Raw genomic sequence first — 19,692 nt, 5'->3', positions numbered from 1 at the left:
CAGTCAGTCAGTCAGGCAGTCAGCTGCCAGGACCAGCCCTACAATTAGAGTAAGTGAGGCAGCTGTTCCAGATGTCAGCTGCTCGTAGGGGTGCTAACGATGGGCACCCCCTACTTCCCAATCATTATGGGTAGCATCAGGCTGGACTAATAATTCCTTGTGGCCGAGTGCAGCTAAAAAGAGAGAGGGAGGCTACATAAGCAGAAAGACAATGGATGCCACGTGGCACATAGTGAAACCATGGGACTTGCTTCCCTAAGTAGTGATGAGCCCCAATCAGGGTAGTTTTAAAAGGGGACTGGACACATTCGTGGAGAACGTGGCTATCCATGGCTACTGGCTGATGAGAGTACTCCTCACGTAGCCCAATACAGCCTCCAATATCAGTATCTACTGTGTATGCTGGTTTTCCAGTTGCTGGAAAACCCAACCCAGAAAGTGTCCCATTTGTGAGTTTCTCGCAGAGCTGGTTTGGACCAGATGCTTCAAGCAGAGGCCGTGTTGTGGGCCACCCTACATCTTTCCTCTGGAGCCCTGAATCTGGGGCAGATCCTCTGCCCCATCGCCCCGTCCACGGACGCGCCCTGACTGAAAGTTACAGTCTGCATCTTATGCCCCTGGATGAGCAGACGTTGTGCCTACCTGTGCTTCACCCCCTTCTTCTCCTGCTTGAAGCATCCGAAGACAAATGCCTTCCTCTCCTTTTCCCATGCATCCTTTTTTACTTTTTACAGGGGTGCCAGTAGGAGACCGTATCCCATAAACACACATAAACATTAGAGCGTATACAAATGTATGCAGGTTGGTTGAGGGAGGATTGATCCTGTGGGTCTGAGTGCCAAATATTTTCAGTACCCAGCACTGACTCTAGAGCTTGCTTGGTTCCTCCTACATTCTTATGAGATACTGGAACTCGGTTGACCTAACCTAGTGCCCTCCAGCTGATTTGCATCCTCTCCCACTACCCTTAGCCAGCATGACTAATGGCAAAGAATGCTGGGAAATGTAGTCTAAAATTTCCAGAGGGTAAAATTCCAGAGGGGAATGTTGCAAATGTTGATCTTTGATTATAGGTTCGGAGACCTGTATCCTTGGGAAGAAGAGAAAGGGACAGAACAAGTGGCATTCCATTCCACACTAGAAATACTTCCTGATCCTTTAAATCCAGTTCTGTGCACACTAAAGGGTACTTTGCACCCTGACTGGGATTGTGAACTCGCTATCTGCTGGTCAGTCTCAGATAACAGAATGTATTGATCTGGCCTGGAAAGGCTGTGGATGTGGGCAGGGGACAACAGGAAGGCATTCAATATGGATAAGTGTAAGGTATTGCAGTTGGGACACAGGAATAGGTGTCACAGGTACTGGGTGGGGGACAAGTGGCTGGAGAGCAGCACTTGTGAAAGGGATCTTGGGGTACTTCCTGACAGTGGGCTGAACAAGAGCCAGCAGTGTGATGTGGTGGTCAAGAGGGCGAACACCACCCTTGGATGAATAGCCAGAAGTGTGGCTTCCAGATCTAGCAATGTTTTGATACCACTCTACACAACTCTGGTGCGTCCAAAAGTGCAGTACTGCATCCAGTTCTAGGCTGCACATTATAGGAGAGACACAACTAGGTTAGAATTGGTCACCAGAATGGTAGCCAGGTTGGGAGGGATGACATGTGAGGAGAGACTGAGGGAACTGGGTCTTTTCAGCCTGGAGAAAAGGAGACTTCAAGAGGATCTTTCACCGACTTATAGGTATGTGAGGGGATATCATGTGGAGGAGGGCTGTGCAGGAGCAATGGAGGGCAGGATGTGTTCCAATGGGGCAAAGCTCAAGGAACCAGGCTTCAGGTTGGATGTCTTTGTGACAGTTCGACCCCTAGGATATGAAATGCACTTTCAAGGGAGGTAGTTGAGGCCCCATCAGTGAGGGTGTTCAAAAGACTGGACAACCACATGTTGAAGATTGCATGAGCAGAGACTTCTGGAGCTGAGGGTCAGACTAGATGGCCTGGGAGGCTCCCTCTGACTTGCTTTGTTTCTATGTTTCAAAGTCTATTTCTCCAACATTTTGTTAGAACTCATAACTGTTCTGTTTCTCCCCGCATCCCAGGGATTATCCTTGCTCTGAACTTTGCCACTGTTGTGCAACTTGGGTTAGAGAAAAAACTGGACGTTCTCTGCAAGCACAGACTGGTAAGGAACATTGTGATCTTCTTACACTGACCTAGTAATGTCATTTCTGTTGTCTTAATTGTGTCAGCTTAATATTTAGCTTTAGACCTAGTAGAAACATTTGCCACACAACCAGCTAAAGCACATCCCTTGAATAGTACTTCCATGTGCCCCTTTGCAATTTGATTACACAGTGCCTTACACATAAAAATGCTGTATTTTGTCCAGTTGCCTGTTATTACAGTGGCTGGAAGTGTCAATACTCACACTGAGTGCAGTTACTCAAGACTGTGTTCCCTGTTGCATGGAGTTTGGCAGTGTGGGAATGCATAGCTTCCAAACATATTACAGTTTAACCCTTAAAAAAACTTCTGCAAAACTAGATTGCCTGCTGACAAAGCTTTTCTAGTCCTACCACCTTGCCTCATTCACATAAATTTAGGAGTCTAGTTCCCATGTTGTCATCTTCCACTCATGGTCCCATGTTTCCTCAAGGCTTCTCCCATCCTTTTTCTTACTGCAGGACATTTGTCAAGAAAAGGAGGAGGAAGGCACAGTGTTCCTTCTGGCCAATTATACTAGGAACTCTCCATCTGGAAGCCTGGTCAGGGTGAACATTGAATTACAGACTGAATGAATCACTAGCAGGTGTTGCAGGTACTTGATCACACTTAACAGTGCATTCTGGGTCAGAGAAGTAATAGCCAGTCTCTGTTTCTCAGGGCATAATGACCACCTGCAAGTTGGGTCTCTCTCACTTTGGGAGGAATTTGCAGGTTCCTGAGTCACCACAGAACAGAATGTTGGCCTTGCTGGCTTTGTTAACAGAAAGACCGCCATGTTTCTCTGTACTCAGTGGACGCTGCCAATGGGGCAGTGTATCCACACTGGGTTTTAACCTGAAGTCTGAAGGAGCTATCCATGTTGCCAAACAATTCAATCAACAGTGGAGGAATAAAATGAGAAGAAACCAAAAAAAAATTATAAAAAGACAAAGCACTTCATTTATTATAAGAATATGTATATTCTCATCAAAAGCTTGATTTTACAGAGATGCAAATATATGCAAAATTAGTTCAACAACTAAACTCAGGTGATTGACTGTAAAATTTATAACTGAATGGCAACCTTAACCTTTACAAAAGAATCAATTTTATTGGTATTGCATATTTATTTAAGAATAAATAGCTGGTGTGTGTTTACATTCGGGCACTGTAGAGTTTGACCAGGTCTTAAACAAAGGTGCAATTACAACTCCATGCTGCTCCAAGCATTTTCTTTATTTGAGAAAAGCAAAATGGTTGGAGCAAGTGAATACTGTCAGGGGAAGGGCTGCACCCCAACCTCTGGGCCACTGAATTGGTGTGGGGGGAGGCATCTGGTCCTCCCAGCCAAGAGCAGTTCTCCATTCCTGCACTAAGGATTACTGCTTATCACGCATGTTGAACTCACTCATTTTCCCACTTCTCGAACACACACAGTATTTACACATTGCTAGGGGCCCTTTCTCTGTTTGCTGAACTCATTTATCCTGCCTTCCAAAGCAGGATGTGGAGCTCCGGGAAGGGAGCAAAATGGGGTTGCACTCACCTTACGGGCCCAGGTACACGGTTTGGGGGTGCTCCTGGGCTTGTTGCTTTCTAGTTAGTTACAGGTAGGGGCTGTGGGTGCGAGCGCTTTTTTCAGGCTCATGTGTCACCAGCAGTGATCTCATTCATTGCTTTCTTCCAAACTGGGTGACTGCACTGAGCTTCCCGTGGGCCTGCTATTGGTATAAAAATGAAGACGCCTAGGTCAAATAGTAGCTAAAAACATACCTCTAACGTTATGCCAGCTGCACTGATGGTTAGATTCTGGGCTTCATTAAGTCTGCCTTCAGTAAAGACCCACTTCAGGAGTCCTACAATAGATTGGGTTGATCACACAAGAGAGAGGCCCTGCTTAGTGGTGGCACCCAGAGTGTGGAATTCCTTACTGGGTTGTCCCTTGCCCTTTCTATACAGATCTTCCTCTTCAATGCTGCCTTTATGAGATTGTGATTCATTTATGCATTTTAGAGATGCCTGGTGTAACAAGAATTGCTAATATGGCAATTCTCCCTTTTGTTTCTTGCCTCCCCAGCTGATGGAAGGTTGTGACATAGAGTCTTAAAATGGTTCTTAAAATGCTTTAATAAATAAAATCAACTGACTGCAACAGCTTCTTTTTAAAAAGATTTACAGTCCAGTCCCTCGCCTGACTACTCTGAAGTTCAGCGGGAATTAGTTACAAGCAAGTGTGTACTGGTTGGAATTCTAGGTATGCTTTCTAGGATGTTTCATCTCACAATGAATCTGGCTGTGAGTTATTATAAAATATGCAGCTCAGACACATTCAGCAAAATAGTAATGGGAGGAAAAAGAGAAAGGGAATTGAAAGAGAGTCTTGCACTGGCATTTGTGCTGATCTCTGTACAAGTAGGTCAAGATTCATCTGTACTGTACTCCACAATTTAACTTCTAAATAGCCTTGGGGAGGGACTCAAATCTAAAGAAGAGCATTGCCACCAGCTCAGATCCGTCATTTCTCTAAAATGCAAGGAGAGCGCGCTTTGTCAGGAATAAGTTCTAATCTAGGAGAACTGGGCCTGCTGCAAGTAAAAAGCTCATCTGGAATATCTGCATGTTCCTTCTATTCCCCCATAGATGTTGGTGCCACCAGTGATGGTGGGTCAGTGTAGCCACTCCAGGTTGTAGCCTGAACTTTTAAGGAGTTGTCTATGGTGTTGAATCAATTTTGGGATTGAGTTTCACCACCCTGGATAGTTCCTTTAAAGTTCAGACTGAAACCCAGATTGGATACTCCATCCCACTGATATTAGAGCCACTAGTGATAGAGGGTGCCTGGTTCAGAATGAACAATGTGTACATTAAATGGAGCTGCCATGGTTGTTTTGGCCACAACATGCATTAGTGTGTCTATCCAGGCAGCTAAACTTACATCCAGTCCTAGTCTTCCACCTTTAAGTTTTACTGGAAACAACGTGAACAGCAAGAGACTAAGAGATGCAGAGGTTCAAGTGCCTAATTGCAGAAGGAGGGTGCATGGAAACTGAAGGAGGTGAAATAAAAGCATGAGTATGGATGAGACGAATGGATGGATGGAGAAGACAGTGTAACGCCTGTTCTTCCAGGACAGAAGCAAACGATGATGCCAGAGGAAGACGTACTCCAATGAAGAATAACACTAATTTGAACTGAGTTTGAGAGAAATGGCTGCATCTGGATGTCTGAAGTTCTACCATAACCTTTTTAATCATTAATACTTGCCAACTTTGACTCATTATCTTGAAATGGAATGGGGGCTGTACACCAAGTCATTTCTACTTGGGCAAAATTTTTCCTCATTCCAGAGTTTGCTCATCAAAAAGTCCATTGTAAACTTTGGTCCCTGCCTTCTTTACAGTAACTGTCCCGTCTTGATTCATTACCATAAAGGCCAATGTGATGCCATGAAACATACAGAGTTTAGATGCAATAGACTGGGGTGCAGACCTCTGGCAAAGGGTCGACTCTGGTCCAGCTGGGAGCCAAAGCCAGCCATAGGCAACCCCAGGAAGGCCATGCCTCTGTCCCTGGCTGTATCCATACTTTCCTGAGGTTTGTATCATCTTCTGCCCCATCTAAAAGACTCTCTTGAGACTTAGTCACCAATTGTGTGAGATTTAAGCTAAAATGGCTGGCATTTTGACCGTACCCCTCTGTAATTGGCCTCACCCATCCCAGGAATGCAGCCCTGGGAGGGTTCGTGGACGCAGAATTTGGCCCTCAGATGAAGGCAGGAGACCCAAGCTCATGCAAAGAGTGCTGCTCTAGGCAAACCTCACTTCAGTTTGCTCCCAGGATTTTTGTGAGATTAAACCCAGAAATAGATGGGTTTGCATGAGTCGTTATGAAGAAACCAAAACCATCATCTCCATTGCCCACCTGTGTTCATTTCTGCTGTGCCTTATATGGTTTTTAAAAGCTGTTCCTATATGTTTTCAGGAAATAAGTACTAGACTGCTATATTTAGGTGACCTCCTCCTCCTCCTCCTCTGTCCTTGTCTTTGTCTGCTGGGGCTGCCACCCTGTCAAACAGGAAGCGCACAAAGCCACAAAGGCCTTTGCAACAGAAAGAAGGAAGAATGCCTTGTTCTGTCCCAAAGCAGCAGCCTTGTTTTTTAAGTGACAGGGCTGGGGGAGTTGCTTACTCTGGCAGACCCTGGTAGGAACACAGGCACCGTATGAAGCTGCCCCATAGTGGGCCCAGTGAGCCCCATACAGCCCACAGTGTCCAGGTTTTCAGGCAGGTGTCTTCCCCGTCCACCTTTGCGATGCCAGGCACTGACCCTGGGCAGAACCTCCTGCTCTGCCCCTGAGCTCCAGCCCCTCCCCAAAGCCAACTATGCCCTGTGGGCACCCAAATCCTCTCCTCCCAGAGTCCGGAGTCTGCCAGCACAATCCAAGGGGGAAGAAGGAGGGAAGACAATCCCTCACTTCAGGCACTCAAACACAACAAATTACTTCCCAGATGCTTCTGGGCACCTACTATCATTCTAATTGCATCACATTTTTCCCCTTTTGCAATGAACCCAAAGCTGCTTACAGTCTTCCTCTACTTCACTTTATGCTCAGAACAACAACTCTGTGAAGAGGGTTTGGCTGAGAGGGAGAGACTGGCCCAAAGCCACCTGGTGAGCCTCATGGCTGAGTGCAGACCAGAACCCCGATCTTCAAGATCCGCAGTCCAGTGCTCTAACCCGCACCACGCTGGCTCTCCCATACCACCCAGTCTGCAGAGCTTAAAGAAACGGGAGTGGATTCCAGAGGACTTGGGAAGAAATGGGGCAGTTCTTTCACTTTGCACAAGGATGCTAAGATACTGCAGGTCTGAAGGGAGGGAGAAGGTAGCCCTAGAAACCATCAGGAAGCTCTCAAGCATTATAGGGAGCAGAGGTTCAATCAGCCCCCACCTATTCCTCAGCCTCAAACCTAACACATTTGCAGAAGCAAATACCCAGTTAGGAATCTAGGGCTAAGGGTTATTTGGAAAGAAGCACATACTACCGTTAAGTAAGGTCTTAAGTTTCTTTGTATGGCAAGTGTGCAAAGGAAGAAGATAAAAGGCATACAAGGTTCAACATACCCTTTGGAAACAGTAATTCAGGCAGAAAATAGCACATTCACCTACACCTGTGAATGCATACCTAAGCATGGGTCTTCAGCATGCCAAAGAGGATGCTCCCGGTCTCAAGATGGAGATGAAGGCATTAGGCACTTATGGACGCTTTTGAGTGCTTCCATGGTTTTTTTTTTTGGGGGGGGGGCTGCCAGTGTCAGTGTGAAAAGGTGTTCTGTGGTGAGAAATGTAAGAAAAAAGATGAAATTACAAAAAATAATTACCAGTCATTCTTCACTTAATGCTTTTTAGATGTTTTTAATTTTTGGTATGTTTCTTCGACAAGATTTTATGTTGTATTTTGTTGTATTTTATTGTAGTGTTTTTATGCACTGTTGTAAACTGCACAGAAAGCACAGCTTTGGGACAGTATAGCAATGGCATTAATATTAATAATGACAACAATGGTGTCTTAGTTTGATCGGACAGGCAAGCTGCTGGGAAGGAATTCATCAGAGTTAACAGCAAGTTGGTAAGCACACATGTGGACCTGAATCCTTGCTATAGGACAGCCTTCTCCAACCTGATACCTTTCAGATGTTTTGGACTACAACTACCATAATTTCATGCAGGGGGAGTCTAAAGGGTGTTGCAGTCCAAAACATCTGGAAGTCAGACTGCAAAGTTGGAAAAGTCAGAGAGAAAATTGGTCTGGCACAAGCTCAATACCCAAATCAAAAGATTAAAATAAAAAATACACTGAATTAAATTTGTAAGCCATTTTCTAAACGTACCATGAGTGCATGTTGGTCTTACATGATTAATCACACTTGAGTAATTTTTAGTTTCTTTATTCTAATTGAGTTACTATTTATTTATAGGAGTTTCCCCCCACTATTGTTTAAAACAATGTGAAATTTGTGAAGGTTCATTTGTGTAGGAGTGTTCAATCTGCACTGCATGACAAACAATTAAAAAATTCCAAAATCTTTGTCTAATTAGTTTTTGGGTGAGCAGCAAATACTTGTGAGATCACATGACTGTGACTAATTATTAAAGTATCGATGAGTTACCATTAGGGTATTTTTTCCAGTGGGGGTGATTTAATACAAGGCTATGCGGTCTCCGTGCCAGTTAGTTTTGCTTCTTTGGTCACATGCTTTCACACTACTGCTCTGTGTGTGCCAAAAAGCATTTACCCTCAGAAAGTTCTTTGTAATGTGAACTACGCAGAAGCTGGCCCAATTACTTCATCTGTTTTCAAAGTCTTTTGGATTCAGTGCTAAACAAAATCCAGGTTAACCAAACTGTGCTGTAGGTTGTGTGCTGTGGAATATGATTGTTTAATGCATAAACAAAACTCCATGCACTGCAGTTTGTTTATGTTTTGGGTTTTAAGAGTCATTTCTTTATTATTGCTTCACATGCTCCAAAGCTAAACTTGGAACTGAAACCAATGCTGGGGCTCAGCTCTGGTGACTTGTGGCGAAGCTGCGTTATCATTGATGGATAGAATTCCTTCCCAGACTTTCTCTGTTCTCAGAAACAAGACCCCAGGGATCAGAGGCACTATGCCAATGCGTATCAGTTGCTGGGGAACATGGGTGGGGAGGATGCTGCTGCACTCACATCTGGCTTGTGGTATCTGAGGGCAGCTGCTTGAAGAGAATACCAGACTAGATGGACCCTTGGTCTGATCCAGTGTGCTCTTCTTGCATTCTTATGTTCTCATGTTTTAAAAGCATCTTCTGCCGCACTATAGGGTAGAGACCTGTGATGCTGGTTCTCTTAGAAGACCGCTCAAGTTTCTGGAATCAACACTTGGTGCCTGTACATCTCTGCATCTGAATATATACACTGACCTTGGGCCCTGGGCTAGCATGCTCCACCTTACTTCATCTCTGGCAATTCACCCCCCTTGTGAAATTCTGCTTTGAGGCAATCATGCTCTGTGTGGTATCTGGATCACCCCTCTGTGTATAAATGCCCATTTACTCCTAAATATCCCTCAGTCTCCTTACCAATAGTGGGAATAAACACTCGAACCCAGAGGGAAGATTTAAATCACCTTGAACCCCAGTGTTTGTATTGGTGAGATCACCCAGGTCTCCTGCAGTTTACTTACACAGCACGCTACTGGGTAGTGGTCCTCACCACCAACTACAAGCTTTTAGAACATACACAGAGTGTTGTATAGGTTCGGAATCACATAACAGCAGCAAGGTAGATGATGACAGAATAAGGCAAACACAGTCAAGAGATCTGGCTCAATACAATAGCACTGATTACGAGGGATTAATATATCACTGAAGCACAGGGATTATTGTGGGTCTTGGCATGCAAATGATGGTGATTGTAATACTGCTAGAAAAACTAGTCTGGCAGCCTTACCAGTTTTGTTAGCTGTTCACCCAAGAAGATCCAGGTGTTAACTTTCCTTGGGAGCCCCACTCCGCAAAGGCTTCCCCAATTAAAGGTAGTAGCCATCTCTTAAAGGAACAGTTTGAAAATAACACTAAACAAAAGCCTGTCTTGGAATTCTGGTACTTTCTGAGAAAGAGATGCAGAAATGTTGCAGGGTTGATTTTATAACACAAAGGAACATATAACCAACCTTTTTCTACAGGATTTATCTGAATTTCCCCAGCATATAACAGAAGACAAACAGGAGAAAACTGAGACAAGGTCTGCTAGATAATGCCTTTCCATACCAATCCTTTGGTATAGTTGTTTCAATCAGTATTAAAAAAATTATACAGTAGGGCAAGGTTCCAGGCAATCTTGGAAAGCAATACAGCTCAAAAGGAGATACGTGCTTGCCAGATTGCCTTGAAAGGTTTGGGAACTTTTGTTTCATGTACAGAACGGATGACACTGCAAGCAATTAGTCTGAGGAGTCACGGAGCACTGTCTTATTATTACATCCGGGTCAAAGGACAGGAACAGGAAGTATAAGAGCAATACCATGTTGCCATTGGTAGTTACAAGCACAGTATTTGTATAGTAACTCCATAACAACTTTTGCTGGGATTTAACATGCACTGCCAGAGAGACGACACCCTGGTTTTGGTTTCATACATGCACATACACCCCCCATTTGGAGGCAGTTTATCCAGCCAAAGCTATACAGCAGGCACAAGCTTTCAACCTGATGTTGTCTAGGTAGCAAATCCTGTTGCATCTTGCTTTATATTTCTAAAGAGATAAAAGCTTCCTGCCTAATGCGGAGAGAAACTAACAAAGAGAGATGGAGTCCATTGCCTGTCCTGCAGGGTAGGCTCTTGACAGCGGTCTTTTGCGTGGGCAAGATGGGTGCGATACATCCAGAGGCTGGTGTGCCAGGCCGGTGCTCAGAGCTTGCCCCCACTTCCTGCTGTGTTCAGAGCTTGTTCCTTCCATTTCCTAAGTCCATAAGTAATTTCTCTCTGTACTTGCCACTATGGGAAGGATGTTTCCCAGACATATGCTAACTGTTAAATGGGTACTTGATTGCATCCTGATGACCTTAACAATTGTACCCAAGGGCAAAAATGTTAGTTCTTTGTGTTTGCTAGCTGCTATTGATGGGATCATTTCCAAGTTTCTCAGAAAAAAATGGGTCATCCTACTTGCAGGGTACCTTTGCCCAATCTCTTTAGGGGGGAAGTGCCTGATCTTTACTTAGCAAGAATTGCAGCTTGCATTTTGATTTTACATCCACACTAGGTGGCTCAGGATAATAGGTTCTTTTTCTTGAATTCAATTCTGCACAACATGGTCCAAGGCCTGAAAGTCTGTCCAGACCTGGGAGATTATCACTATGACACTCATGTTTAAAAATACATGCGCTACAAGCCAGCTCTATGATTTTAGCACTCAAGGTGGCGGTTTGACTCTTATCCATATCTGTCATGATACTATAGATGTGAAGGGCAAAGCCAAGTTTCCCCTTTATGTGGCCAAACATGGGTTTAAGAAGACGGACTTTCCGTTACCCTGAAAGACAAAACTAGGCTATCACTTGTTTGCATTCCAATAAAATGTGATAAAAAGGGAAGCTGCCTTTTCCTCAGGGCTCCGTTTTACCTACTTTGTGGACAGAGACCTTTTTTTTTTTTTTTTTTTTTGGAGAATAAAGCTTTTTCTACCTCCCACTCCAGAGTGCTTGTGCCATGACCAGATCCCACTTTTGTGGACAACAGATGGGCAGTTTTTTATGGGAAGCCAGGGCTAAAATACTATTGATGGCAGAAAAGTATGAGAAGGCAATAGCTATGAGAAGGGGGAAAAAGTCAAAGGCTTGGCAGGTCCAAGGTTTGGAACATAAGCAGTTTTCTGATCCAGTTGTCTTCTAACAAAGCCTAGGAAAAAGAGTTAGAAGGCAATAGCAGAGAATGAAGGGCAAAATTAAAAACAAAAGGTGGAGAAGAAGTTTGTTTTTATGTGCTGTCACATCTTTTCTGACTTATGGCGACCCTATGAATGCACGCCTTCCAAAATGTTCTATCCATGACATCCCTGCTTAGCTGTTCTAAATTCAAGGCTGTGGCTTCCCAAATGGAGTTAATCCATCTCATATTTGGTTTTTCTTTTCGACTTTTGCTGGCGTGACTGTCCTCCCCAGGGAGAAAAAGTAATGTGAGAAAAATGAGAGAACATAAGAATGAAAGCTACCCAGCTAATGCTACAGAGGACAAAAGAATGTCACAAGCACAGGAATATTTCCAAAACAACGAAGTATACAATGCCATGCAACTTAGACTGAATAAAATCCGAGATGTTCAAACACTCCACAGCCAGCCATGTGCTGTGAGTAGTAAAATGCTTATTCCCCTGGGGTACTTCCCCTTCCGGAAAGCTGGGAGAATTCCCATTCCCTGGATAAAGCTTCTGAATTTCCTTAAGTTTCTTTTGTGCTTGCACAGGGTCCCATTACAGTGAGTTCACAGAGAAGAACTGGTGGCGGGTTCCATGGGTAATGCTCGCTTCCAGTGACCCTTCAAATCTTCAAGAAGGCAGTTCCAGAGGAGACATGAAAGCAGAAGTGAGCAAAGGCTGGGGACGGATTGCGTAGAAGATGCGTCAGTAATTTCTCTGAATGTATCAAGCTTAGGAATTAGACAATGACACAAGCATAGGTCCTGTGAGGAAATCAGCTTCTTCCATTTGTGTCTAACATTAGCCATGACAGCAAGAATTACCAAGAAACGCTGAATGTACAAGTTCCCACTAGCAGTTTTACTGGAACCTTTCAAATCTTACATAATTATGCTTTATAAAACATGCTTCTTTTTTAGCTTATTTCATTCCTGTACCACACATATAAAAGAAGTTTAGAAATTTTGGAATGAAATATGATGAGAAAGATACAAAAACAGCCTATATCCAAATGCATTGAACTTTGATACCATTGTGAGATATGATATTTTGGATAATGATGGAGGATTAAAATTGAATCAAGAAATACAAGACCAAGGAATTCATATTGGCACAAGGTTCAAATGCAATCAAGATATGCCAAAGATCATAGAATGTGGGGCTTTTATAAGAAATCAACAGCATTTGATCACGTGATTCTTAAATCTGATGAGAAAATGATTAAAAGATTGTACAATTTCCTACTGGAGAGGAGAATGGAAGATGAACAGGTTAAGGAAACTAAGATAACATGGGCACAAAATTTTGGATATAATATTGAGTTAGTGAAATGGCAAAAACTGTGGGAAAGAAATATTAAAGAAAATTTGTATAAAATGTTTTATAGATGGTATTTGTCACCAAATAGGTTAGCTAAGATGTCTCCAAATATGTCAAATGGATGTTGGAAACGTAAACACAAATCGGGTACTTTTTATCATATGTGGTGGACATGTGATAAGGCAAAAAAATATTGGATTAAAATGCACAAATGGCTTGAGGAAATGTTACAAAAACCTCTAACATTTAAACCTGAAGTTTTTCTAGTAGGCATTGTACCTCATGATCTTAGTAAACAAGCAATGTATTTGACCACATGTAACTACTGCGGCGAGGATTGCATTTGCCCAACACTGGAAGAGTGAAGAACCACCTTCCAATGAACTGATTCTAAAAAAGATTTTGGACTGTGTGGAAATGGATAGACTGACTTTGTCTCTGAGGGAGAAAGAAGATACAGACTTCTATCAAACCTGGGATTCTTTTTATTATTGGCTAGAGAAACGGGACTATGCATAGACTTAAACATGTTTATAGTTTAACATAAAAAGAAAAAATGTGGGGGCTGACCCAGTGGGTCGGATATTTTCGATGATTGATGCTTCTTAGTTTCTTTTTGTTAGATATATTAAGAATAAAACTTGTTCAAAAAAAAAAAAAACCCAAAACCCAAAAACAGCCAAGCATGTAGCAGACAATAGTAAAGCTATTCTGGGATTTATTCTGTCATGTGAAATCAGGGCAAGAACACATAGGATCTTTTTATTTTCCCATTATTTTAATTATTAATTGGTCTTAATTGTGGTTTTATATTTGCCTCTGGATGCTGTACCATATTTTATCTTATTTTAATTGTGCTTGTATATAAAAGCTTTAAATAAATGAATCAATAAAATATTGTGATCAATATATAAAGCTCCAAGACAAATTGATACACAACTATGAATTAGACATGGCCAAGCTTCTCCCTCTCACTTGGAAATGTATTGATGGTGTTGGTAATAACAAAGATGAATTATTAGTCTCAATTTCTGAGCCAACCCTTTGTCTTCTGCTTAGTGCCCTACTGAAATGCACGGTGAAGGGAAGTGGGAATGGGAAGTAACTATTTTTTCTTCTCCCCATTCTTTTCATTTCTATACCATCCCATAGCCAATGCTGTCCGGGAGGTTTACAAATGAGTGGTTGGTGTTTCCCCCACTGCTTGGGAAAGCTTTAAAGGGAAAGTGGCCATTTTAGGGAGTGGCGGGACTAGCAAGCAGGGGGAAAGGTCACCTTTAATGTGTGATTCCCCCAACCTTTAGGAACTGCCCTGACGCATCTACTATTTATCTATTATATTTATAGCATGCCTTTTTTCCTTCCAAGGAGCATAAGGCAGCTTCCATAATTCTCCTCCTGCTCTCAGTCTTATCCCTACAACAAGAACCCTGTGAGGCAGGTTGGGCTGAGAGTCTGTGACTGGCCCAAAGTTACCCAGTGGGCTCCACAGGTGAGTGGGGACTAGAACCCAGGCTCCCAGACCCCAGTGCCATGCTCTTAACCACTGTGCCACACAACTAGGACTTAAAATATGTTGGGAGAGTTCAACTTTATAATCTCAGAAACGACCCGTGGCAGAATAAACAGTTTTTCATACAAACTGGTTCAAATTTTGGAAGCAACTTTACTGACTTTTTCTTCATCTTTGGTGCAACTGTAATAAGGTTAAAATTTTCAGGATTTTGGGTATAATCTTAAAATTATGGTTATAAATATTAACACAGATGCTGTTGCTGTGTTAGTATTATTTACAAAAGTGGGAATAAACAAGGAATACTTTTTGTGCAGCTGTAAAACCTCTATAGATTAATGCTTGGAATGAGTTTTCCTTGAAATCAGGTTAGTAGAGAAGGTAGAAAGAATACAGAAGAAATATAAAGAAGAGATGAAAGAACAGCAAACTTCTTCCAAATGGAATCCTATGAAGAAGATTAGAAAGCAAAGTGAAAGCTGCCCAGAAAGCAATCACAAAGAAAAAAATCACCTGGAATAGATAGGATACGAACAGAGCTATTTCAAGAGGCAAATCAGTGCGAGAAAATGAAACATTGCAAATCCTAACAAAAATATGTCAACAAATATGGAAAACAAAACAATGGCCCACAGACCAGAAATGTCCAATCTCAATGTCCAAAGGAGATGTAAAAAAAAAGTGCATCAACCACAGCAGCATTGTATTAATTTCCCATCTGGGCAAAGTGATGCGGAAAGTATCAGAGAGTACTGCCCTATATGAAGTGAGAGATGCCAGCTGGATTCCAAAAATGAATAGACACTAGAGATGACACTGCAAATATACGTTGGCTGTTGGAGCACCCCAGAGAATTCAGAGAAAAGTTTGTTCTATGCTTTATAGACTACAGCAAAGCCTTTGACTGTGTGGATCATGAGCTATGGATCAACATAGATCATCAAACGATGGATGGTCCTGAAAGAAATGGGTGTACCTCTGCACTTGATTGTCCTGATGTGTAACTTGTATCACAGACAAGAAGCTACGGTTTGGCCAGAATACAGAGAAACAGAAAGGTTTCCCATAGGCAAAGGCATCAGACAACAGTGTACTTAGTCTTCCTATCTGTTCAATATGCACAGGAACATCTCATGGGGAAAGCTAGATTAGAAACGGAAGAGTGAAAATGGCAGAAGAAGCAAAACTAATTTAAGATATGCAGATAATGCCACGGTACTGGCAGAAAGCAGCAAAGACTTAAAATGACTCCTGGTAAAAGTGAATGAAGAAAGTACAAATGCTGCAGCTGAAAAGTACTCAGCTGGAAGGACTGCAGCTGAACATTAAGAAAACAAAAATCGTATTCCCAGATTTACAGAACTTTACCGTTACTAACAAAGAAAGCGAAACTGTGAGATTTCAATTCTTCAGCTCAGTCATCAATTCAAAAGGACACTGTAGCCAAGACATTTGAAGAAGACTGAGACTTAGAAAGTCAGTAATGAAGGTCCTAGAAAAGATAATATAGTGGAAGGATGTTCTTCTGGAGACCAAGGTCAAGATAATCCAAACTACTTTATTCCCACCCACAAAGCTGGACAATGTAAAGTTGATAGAAGGAAAATTGATGCATTTTAAACATGGTACTGGAGGAGAGTTTTGCAAAACTGGAGAGCTATCTGAGTGGGATGGTGTAAATTGGCGTCCTGCAACAACAGCAGGTTGGACCCAATGGCCTTCATGGATCCTTCCAACTCTATTATTCTATGATTCTATGAATACCCTGGACTGACAGAAAGACAAACAGCTGGGTCCTAGATCAAATCAAGCCAAAACTTTCCCTAGAAGCACAAATGACAAAACAGAGGCTGTCATATTTCAGACATAAAGAATCATAGAATCATAGAAGAGTTGGAAGGGGCCATGAAGGCCATCGGGTCCAACCCCCTGCTGTTGCAGGACACCATGTTACACCATCCCCCTCAGATGACTGTCCAGTTTCTTTTTGAATGTCTCTAGTATGGGAGAGCCCACCACCTCTCTAGGCAGCTGGTTCCATTGTCATATTGTCTGACAGTGAGGAAGCTTTTCCTGATGTCCAGCCTGAATCTGGGTTGTCACTGCTTGAGCTGATTGTTCCATGTCCTACACTCTGGCATCTGCAAGAAGAGATCTTGACCTTCCCCTTTGTGACAGTCTTTGAAGTACTTCTAGAGGGATATCATGTCCCCCTTCAGACTTCTCTTCTCAAGGCTAAACATACCCAGTTCTCTCAGTCTCTTCTCATGGGGCAGTGTTTCCAAACCCTGGTTCATTTTTGTTGCCCTCTGCTGGACCCTTTCTAATTTACCTGCATCTTTCTTAAATCTTGGTGTCCAGAACTGGGCACAGTATTCCAGGTGAGGACTGACTGGTGAGTACAGAGAAACTACTACTTATTTATTTTGATTTATATTTATTTTTCAATTTATATCCTGCCTTTTTCCTACAAAGGGCTCAAGGCAGCTTACATCATTCTCCTCCTGAATCTTATCCCCACAACAACAACTCTGTGAAGTAGGTTGGGCTGAGAGTCTATGCCTGGCCCAAAGTCACCCACTTGGCTCCATGGCTGAGCGGGGACTAGAACCCAGATCGTCTGAGTCCCAGTCCCATGCTCTTAACTATTACACCACACTGGCTCTCATTATTACTTCTCATTATTTGGAAGTAATACTTCTGTTAATGAATCCCAAAATGCATCGCATTGTTGGCTCATGTTTAGCCTATTGTCCACAATTACTCCACGATCTTTTTCAGTTCTATTGAGCCATGTATTCCCCATCTTGTATCAATACCTTTGGTTGTTTTTTCCTAGCTGGAGGACTTGGCACTTGTCCTTATTGAATTTCATTCTGTTGGTTTCAGCCCAGTGTTCAAGCTTATCAAGATAACCCTGGAAGTTCATTTTGTCTTCCAGGGTGTTTGCTATTCTGCCCAGTTTTGTATCATCTGCAGATTTGATTACCTTTCCTTGTACTTCCTCCTCTAAATCATTGATAAAGATGTTGAAGAGCACTGGGCCCAGGACTGAGCCCTCTGGCCCCCCCCCCCCCCAGTTACCCCCCTCCCATTTGAGAAGGCAAATTTCATTGGAGAAGACAATCCCATCAGGGAAAATCAAAGGCAGAAGATGAAAGGGAAGACCAAATATGAGATGGATTGATTCCATAAAGAAAGCCAGTACTTGAACTAGTAGGAGCTGGATAGAACTTTCCTTATTGGTCGGAGGTCTTTCATTCATAGGGTTGCCATAGGATGGCACATAACAACAGAGATTAATTGGTGGTTTAATGACACATGGTTTATTTAAAGACAGGTCTGACATACTATGTTCTCTTCTAGAGTCTATTTTTTCTTATCCCTTGTCAAATCTGTTCTTCTGCATCAAAGAAAATCCTAGCTGATTTGCAAGCATAAGGTTCTCCTCAGTTATGCTGTAGGCAACCTACATTGACAGAAACCCTATTCATGGAAACCTTAGAGCCAAGAATCATTGAACTGGAAGAGACAGCTTGGGACTATGCAGATGAACCCCCAAAATCTTTAACACTATACTATTACTCCAGTTACACATACTTTAGAGTACTGGGACAGGGAGGCAGGTGTCCTAAATCTTATTGACCACCAAAATATTTCAGCCACGCACTGGAAATCTGCTACTGTGCCGGATGTGAAACAGTGGTTAATTAAGGTCTTAGAAATAGTTGAGATGGAGAAAAACAGCTGCATTTGAAACAGAAACTGGATTTCACAAGGTTCAGTTCAGATAAATAGCATTTTATTCCATACTGGATTGTACATTGTAATTTTATTTCACAAGATAGATTTTGTTAAAAACAAAAACAAAACCCTGCGACACTATTGTATTTGACCTAGGTTGAGGTTCATTGTGAAATTTTCCCCAGAGCTTATTTCTAGAAATTGCACTGTCAAAGTCCACTTAACATTTTTCTGTTTCATCTTATTGCTTTTCTCCCTTGGGTATATTACAGTCATTGCACTAAAAGGTTTCTTGCAGGTCATACTTTCCCCTGTATGATTTATTTGGCAATAAGGACTAACTCTGAGCCAGACTGATTGAAATCCAGCACATGACAGCAAGCACATAGGAAGTTCCTAGTTTATAATTTAGACTGAATTACTGTACTAGCTACTGTTCCAGTTACTAGTCTCTGAGTCTCTCTTGTTTGCATTCATCTTTCTCAGTCTGGGTCTCCAAAATTACACATTGATAGTATTGGTAATTTGTAGGTGGAAAAAATCCCCTCAGTTCAGCTGCATTTTTATCCCTCTGAACTTGTTACTGGAATTGTGTATGTTAAAAAGGTCACCATAATCCCCACTACATCCCCAGTAAAGATATGATTTGAATGAAAATCAACCACAGAATGGCCACTTAGCATGCAATATGTCTGAATGGGGCATATGTTTATTACTTTTCTATACTGCCTAGTAGCCGATGCCTGGTCGTATTGTCCTACCAGGCATCAGAGAGGGGCAAGTCAGCTTGCTAGTCAACATGCCAAGGTAGGGAAAGAGGAAATAGGCATAGGGCCACCAGGATGTGGCATGGGGCCAGCATACCTCACCCCAATGCCCCTCCTCAGTTTAATCCCGTATGCATTCCGATGAAAGCTGAATAGGGCTTTGGGCAGCGACATTTTTGGGGGAAGTTCTCACATATCCCACATTGGCTCACGTTCCTCACTTTGCACTGGTATCTGAGCAAAAATTCACTCCAGTGTCAGCCACAGGGAGCAAACATAAGGTTTTTCTATTAGTGCTGGACCTACTGAAGGGTGCCAGGATCCATCCTCTGACACGTTCCTGACTTGATGGGGTCTACATCCTAGATTCAACCAGGCATTAATAGTTTTTAAAATCAGATGTTAACAACCCAATATTCTGATGAAGCTCCAAAAGCCTCTTATACAATACTTTCGCAACTACGATCCCAGCAGGTGTTCTCTCTTTTTATGTTATGGGAAAAACACATATGCATTTTAAATCAGGGATGGTGAACCACCAGAAATGAAGCCAATCTGGCCAAAACTGTCCACATCATGCAACACCATCTTCACCTCTAGGGAGGCCAGCTGGGAGGAGAGGTTTATACTTTGTCATGATCCACTTTGATTGCATGCATGAAGCTCCAAGGATCAATGCAAGGAAATA

Source organism: Varanus komodoensis, unplaced genomic scaffold (genome assembly GCF_004798865.1).
Source record: "Varanus komodoensis strain SLA01 unplaced genomic scaffold, ASM479886v1 scaffold4, whole genome shotgun sequence".
NCBI classification, from domain to species: domain Eukaryota; kingdom Metazoa; phylum Chordata; class Lepidosauria; order Squamata; family Varanidae; genus Varanus; species Varanus komodoensis.
Note: the sequence above shows the minus strand (reverse complement) of the source record.